The sequence below is a fragment of the Palaemon carinicauda genome, chromosome 15, assembly GCF_036898095.1.
Source record: "Palaemon carinicauda isolate YSFRI2023 chromosome 15, ASM3689809v2, whole genome shotgun sequence".
Taxonomy (NCBI): domain Eukaryota; kingdom Metazoa; phylum Arthropoda; class Malacostraca; order Decapoda; family Palaemonidae; genus Palaemon; species Palaemon carinicauda.
In genome coordinates this window covers 42,175,433-42,182,438 of record NC_090739.1, presented here as the reverse complement: position 1 = coordinate 42,182,438, position 7,006 = coordinate 42,175,433, and the positions used below count along the sequence as shown (strand labels likewise).

At 38.1% G+C, this 7,006-nt stretch overlaps 1 long non-coding RNA gene across 1 annotated transcript; it reads left to right on the top strand.

Annotated features, from left to right (window-relative positions):
- The first annotated feature begins 890 nt into the window (after positions 1–890).
- On the top strand, positions 891–2,532 carry LOC137654275 (uncharacterized). The gene is made up of 3 exons (XR_011046582.1): positions 891–975; positions 1,191–1,373; positions 1,684–2,532. It is a non-coding gene; the product is annotated as an uncharacterized lncRNA (long non-coding RNA).
- Positions 2,533–7,006: the final 4,474 nt, after the last annotated feature.

The following is a 7,006-nucleotide window of genomic DNA, read 5'->3' as shown; positions in this document are numbered from 1 at the left end:
CTCAAGATTTTCAGATAACATAGTTCTATTTAATGAATAATGGGAGGAATTGCAAAAAATGATTGATTTGAACAGAGAAAGGAAACATGAATATGAGTACAATTAAGATAATGTTCAATGAAAATGTAGAGAGAACAAATAAGGGCTGTGTATGAACTTACAGAGATTGTTAATGAATATTCGTATGTAGGACAGACAGGAAATGTTTCCCCAGGATATGAGACCGAAACTTGGATCCTAACTAAATCATTAGAATATTAGCTAGTTACAACTCAAAGATGTAGGGAAAGAATAAGGATGAGGTTAACATTAAGAGGGTAAAAAGAAAAAAAAAAAAAAAAAAAAAAAAGCAACATGGATACGAGAGGATATTCTAACATATACGAAAAAGAAATGGACATGGTCAGGGCATATATTGATAATGACAGGTAATAAATGAACATTAAGAACAACAGAATGGGTCCCTGGAGATTGCAAAAAAATCAGGGGATGGAAGAGATGATGATAGATTGACGAATTAAGACAATTTGTGGATATAGTCTGTCATAGAAAGACCATTAACTGACGCACGTGGAAGGACATGTCTAAGGCCTTTGCCTTCCAGCTAATGATATATATACACACACACGCATATATATATATATATATATATATATATATATATATATATATATATATATATATATATATATATATATATATATATATATATATATATATATTTCTACCTGTTAAGTCAGGTTCATGTACATTGATAAACAATATGTACATGAAACAACTTAGGAATCATCCAAGCGTTTGGCTGCCACCAGAGATCTACCGACAAAGTGCTTGACTTGTCAAGAAGTGAAATCCTCTATTACCCTTCTCTACATTTTACGTCAGTGTCAGTGGAATTCTGAGTCATTCGGCGAAGTGCATCGCAAATGGGAGGACGTTTGGGTAGTGGCAGTTGTACCGAGTTTCAAATCCACAGTAAGTTATTCTCTCTTTACCGTGTGTATTGTATTTGGTTCGTCTTTGTTTATATATTAATGTGACAGGCTTTTAGATCTGATTTATACCCCCAACTATTTATATCTATGATGTTTCACCAATGTCTGTTGTTCCCAAGTATTTTTCGTATCGTTATGGTCTCTTTATCCAAGCTCTCCTGGACTCTAAATCATCCTCAATTTATTTGTTTTCAGCAGATGCAGAATTCAAGATTTCTATCGATCCGTTAGCCATCCTACGCGTTCTAAAAGAATTTTAACTTAAAAGAAAGAAAAAAAAAACTTCAAAAGAAGATTTAATTTAGACCATGTGAATTAAGGAAGGAATGTTGCTGGTACGCGTAGTTGGTAAATATAATGAGCGTTAATAAATGAAAGGTGAGCATACAACTGTCATTTATTTTTGAGAAGCTATTATTTTGCAAGCTAACCCTCCCCATTCAGGGGTGGGGCCCCTGAAGTGGGGAGGGTGTCCCCTCTTGGCATACGGTAGACTGAAGTCTACCGTATGCTACCTTTGCTTTTATGTTGCGTAACTGCTGGATTCGTGATATGATGAGTGGTGCAATAATAGTTAAGAAAACGTATATGTTAAGTATTGTATATTTAATTTTCAAAGTGGTTTCTATAGTTCAGTGTATTTTATTATTTTAGTTAAGGATGGTCCATAATCTTTTCTTCTTCGCAGGTCTTGCTGAGATCAAAAATTTATCGTGAGAAGACCCGTCCTTCTTCGAGCAGGAATGCTCTCTTGGATCCATTGACTGGTTGAGGAAAAAGTCCAGACTTCTTCTCGGGTCCTGTCGAGGGCAAAGCTGTGGTCCAGAGAAGACGCTTTTTGAGAGCAGGAAGTCTCTCTTTGGCACAGAGACTGCTCAATGAAAGAAAAAGGCCAGCCTCTCTCGCTTTGAAACTGTTACAAGATCAAACAGTCCAAGGCAGGTAGTAGGCATAAGTATGACTTGGGCCAGACGCCGGGCAGAGGACAGAGTGCAGTCACAGTAGTCAGACGCCCATCCACTGCCTAAACAATGGGTGTGAGCACTTCGATGGTTTGCCCGTGGGTTCCTTGTCTATGACATTATCAACTGTACACTCCTGATCGCCACCCATCCCCACTAATTGGTAACAGTGTCTTCCCGCCATGCATTTGTCCCTCGTGTGGAAGAGGCTTTAAGAAGGTTGTTAGCGCTATCGGTGGAACTCATACGGTCTACAGCTGGCATTGCTTGAGGGTTTTTGTAGCGTTCTTTTGAGACTTGCTAGCCCCTACTTTTTGCCAGAGTTTTTTTATTGCAATTTTTTTTTTCAATCATGCTGTCCAGCCTTATTGTAATAAATGAATTTAACTCGGCCACTCGTTACTGCTGAATGATCTCCCTGCCTCTCCGCCGGTTCATTTGATCGAATTCCCTTGTCCCAATGACACTCTTTAGATGAGATTGTTAATCAAGAACAAAAGGTAATCTCGGTTCATTATGGAGTTATGAAAAAAATGCATCATGAACATTGTTTGCAAAAGAATCTTGACTATTAGTCTGTAAGAAGATAAAAATATTTGTTTAAAAGCTCTTGACTTTCAAAATTCACATGAAGCTTAGACATTGCCAAAAAAAAAAAAAAAAAAAAAAAGAAGAATTATGGAATATGGATTGTGGAGATTGAAACTAACCACTCCATGTGAAGTGGCCGAAGTTTATTTGGCTAAGATTTGTCAGTCGTATATTGTAGATTATTTTCTTTCCTCACTGGAAGATGTTTCCCTGTTGGAACCTTTGGGCTTTAACAGCTTGGGCTATATCTTAGTCATTGTTATCCTCGTCATCATTTGCATCATCTCCGGGTGGATATTATATTATTATTATTATTACTAGCCAAGCTACAACCCTAGTTGGAAAAGCAAGATGCTATAAGCCCAAGGGCTCCAACAGGGAAAAATAGCCCAGTGAGGAAAGGAAATAAATAAATGATGAGAATAAATTAACAATATGTCATTCTAAAACAGTAACAGCGTCAAAACAGATATGTCCTATATAAACTATTAACAACGTCAAAAATAGAAATGTCATATATAAACAACAAAAAGACTCATGTCAGCCTGGTCAACATAAAAAAATTTGCTCCAACTTTGAACTTTTGAAGTTCTACTGATTCAACTACCCGATTAGGAAGATCATTCCACAACTTGGTAACAGCTGGAATAAAACTTCTAGAATACTGTGTAGTATTGAGCCTCATAATAGAGAAGGCCTGGCTATTAGAATTAACTGCCTGCCTAGTATAGACACTGATCGTTAAAAACAATAAATTAAAACATATGAAAATTACTTTTTCAACTTAAATGATGTCAGTAATCTATTTAGTCAAATTATGCTTGTGAACCTTTTTGATTTATTTCTAAATTAAGAATAATATGAATGTTTTACTGAGAGGTTCGATAAAACGAAGATTAGATTGGTGTCGGTTTGAATTCCTTTGAGATAAATTTCGTAATCTTTAAGGATTGACAGGGTGAAAATAAGGTTAAAGTTTTTCAACTTGCTTTGAAGCTTCCATTTTTTAAGAAATCAGAGAGAGAGAGAGAGAGAGAGAGAGAGAGAGAGAGAGAGAGAGAGAGAGAGAGAGAGAGAGAGAGAGAGAGAGGTTAAATTAACGGATTACGAATGTACATAACTTAAGTTGTAAAACAAATCATACTATTGATTGTCATGTTTAAAACTAATTCAAATGGAATAGGGAGGTGGAAAATTTCCTGAACGTATATCAGTAAGGAAATTTTGAGGGTTGAAACATTTGGTTGGGAAGAAACTCTTATCTGGTATTCATAACCATTCCGTAAAACAAAACTATATCAACATTGTATATGCATACAAAATTTTTCTTCATCATAATACGTATTGGTGTTGTGGCATATATGAATATTTGCACAAAGTTATATATTGAAAATTCTAATAAACTACTTATTTTCGATTAAATATAATTATTGGATGGTACATTTGCCTTAATTAATTTCGGTACACTTCACGGGAAGCTAAAGAGACGTTGTGTCCAGCAAAGAGAAATTGTTGGGAACGCTGCTGTACGAGAAAGTCTTTGCGATGTAGACACGTAATTGGAAGTTTTTTTTTTTTTTTTTTTTTTTTTTTTTTTTTTTTTACGAAGTGCTGTATAAGAATATTACTTGCCTAACAACACTTCTTAAAAATAAATGAAGATTTTTTTGACTACGTGTATACACCTCAGTGTCTTTGTTTTACAGGCAGCGTTACCATCAGTTTCTTCTTTTGCTAGACAGTGTAACTACTACAATGTACAGTTAAAATCAAAAGAACGCCGACACTCTGGTGAAATCTTTCGTCAGATATGTCTAGTGTTCCCGTGACAAAACATGCAAGGTGTTGCTCTTCTTACTACTACTAGGAAATGGGCGGAGCCCTCTTGACAGCAACAGGGTGTTTTTGCTAGTGAAAGCATTAAAATTTTACAAATCGAGTTGCCATATTTCATTCTGTTTTATCTCATGACATTTCGAATATCCACTGCAAATACTGAATACACACACACAGACACACACACACACACACACATATATATATATATATATATATATATATATATATATACATATATATATATATATATATATATATATATATATATATATATATATATATATATATATATCATGAATCCGCAAATTATGTAGAAATTATTGGAGTATCACAGCTAGAATATTCTTTCTGTTAATAGCTACATTAGATTATTTCGACATTAGCCTTGTTCAAGTCACCGATTAAAGAAAAAGTACTTGGGTCAGTTCAAAGCACAGCTGGAATCTACGTGGAAGAATTTGGATTCTGTAAAGATGATGGCCTGAAATTAGTCCCTCGTATGACTGAACCCATTCCTGAGAAGATTCATAAGTCCAGTTTAGGAGTTTCCACCATACTACCGGAGAAAACGACCTGAAGAACCAACCCTCATAGAGCTCTCAAACTGTGCTTAAAATTACAGCATCAAGATTCTAATTTACTTTTAGATTATTGCTTGTCATATGCCCTTTGAGAGTCAATTTATCCCTGCTATATCAGGATCTGTGTCTAGTAAGCTACTGCCAATACTCCAAACTTTACGACAACTATGTATGTAGATGCATGTATATGCATAAATATCTGTATGTACTGTATATATAATATTTAAATATATATATAATATTTAAATATATATATATATATATATATATATATATATATATATATATATATATACAGTATTTTTTAGATTTTTTAACGGGAGGCCCTGCCCTTCCAGTGGGAAGGGGTAGCCCCACCCTTCCAGCGGGAAGGGGGGAGCCCCGCCCTGCCAGCGGGAAGGGGGGAGCCCCGCCCTGCCAGCAGGAAGGGGGGAACCCCGTCCTGCCAGCGGGAAGGGGGGAGCCCCGCCCTGCCAGCGGGAAGGGGGGAGCCCCGCCCTGCCAGCAGGAAAGGCGGAGCCCCGCCCTGCCAGCGGGAAGGGGGGAGCCCCTCCCTGCCAGCGGGAAGGGGGGAGCCCCGTCCTGCCAGCGGGAAAGGGGGAGCCCCGCCCTGCCAGCGGGGAGGGGAGAGGCCCGCCCTGCCAGCAGGGAGTGGGGAGGCCCACCGTGCCAGCTGGGAGGGGGAGGCCCGCCCAGCCAGCGGGAAGGGGCGAGGCCCGCCCAGCCAGCGGGGAGGGGGGAGGCCCGCCCAGCCAGTGGGGAAGGGGGAGGCCCGCCCTGGCTAGCGGGAAGCGGGTAGCCCCGCCGAGCCTACAATATAGAGTTCCTGCATCTAGCTTAGTTTTAAAAAATCATGAAGACCTTTTGGAAATCGCTAGCAGGCTCCAAAAAGTCTTCACAGAGTCTTCAAAGCTCCACCAAGTCCTTGTTTGCCTCCAATTTGTCTTTCGTCATCAATAGTAAAGTTGAATGCTTTCCTGTCAGAGCTCCAAAAGGAGAAATATGCAATACCAGTGCAATCCCAAATTGCCTTTAAATTGTCATTCGTCTCAAGCATAAATGTTAGAAAAGGTATAAAGGTCGTTTTGGTAGAAGCGGGAAAAGATATAGACAAAGAAGAAGAAGAACAAGATTGTTTTATTGTCCAACCCAAATTTAGAAGCTTTTATCACCGACTTACCATGATGCCATTGAGAAGGAAACAAGATTTGGGTTTTGCAGAAAGTGCTTTGGTGAAAGTTAAGAGAATTGTTGAGTGTGACTTTGAAAGAAAACCAAAATACTTCGTCGTAAAGGGATCAACGACAAGTGGAATCATGAAGGCAGTCATGAAAAGCAAAACAAGAATCTTGAAGACTAATAACTGATTTATTTGAAAGGATTCGGGCAGAAAATACAGGAAGAAGAGGGAGACAGGAAGGAGAACGGGAGAGAAGAAATAAAGAATCCGAAAAGGAGAACTAGTTATTATTTGTTGATCATTTTACAGTAGGTTGGATTTGAAAGGAGAAAGTAAAGTCCCTAATGTTGAATATCCAAAAATAAAGATTGTGCAGAAAATGGCGGAAACTGCACAGAAGTAGAGAATATTGAAGTACCAGAGAAAGATCTAAAATTCTTCAATCTGAAATAATTTCTTTTCTCTCTAAAAAAGGAAGGACTTCTAAGGAGAGGCCCTCCAATTGGACGGCTTCCTTTTGGAAATTCCTAACAGGCTCCAAATCTGAAATAGTCTTCAAAATTCTCCCAACTCGTTGTTTGACTTCAATTCCTCTTCCGCCATCAATAGGAAAGGTGAATGCTTTCCTGTCAGAGTTCCAAAAGATTCTTAGTCTCTCTGTTAGGAGGAATGTGGAATACCGGTGCATTCTAAAATCGGCTTCATTCGTCTTGAGCAGGAAGAAAACCAAAATACAAAAAGGAATCAACGACAAGTGGAATCATGAAGGCAGTTATAAAAAGCTAAACAAGAATCTTCAAGACTAATAATGGATTTATTTGAAAGGATTCGGACAGAAAATACAGGAAGAAGAGAGAG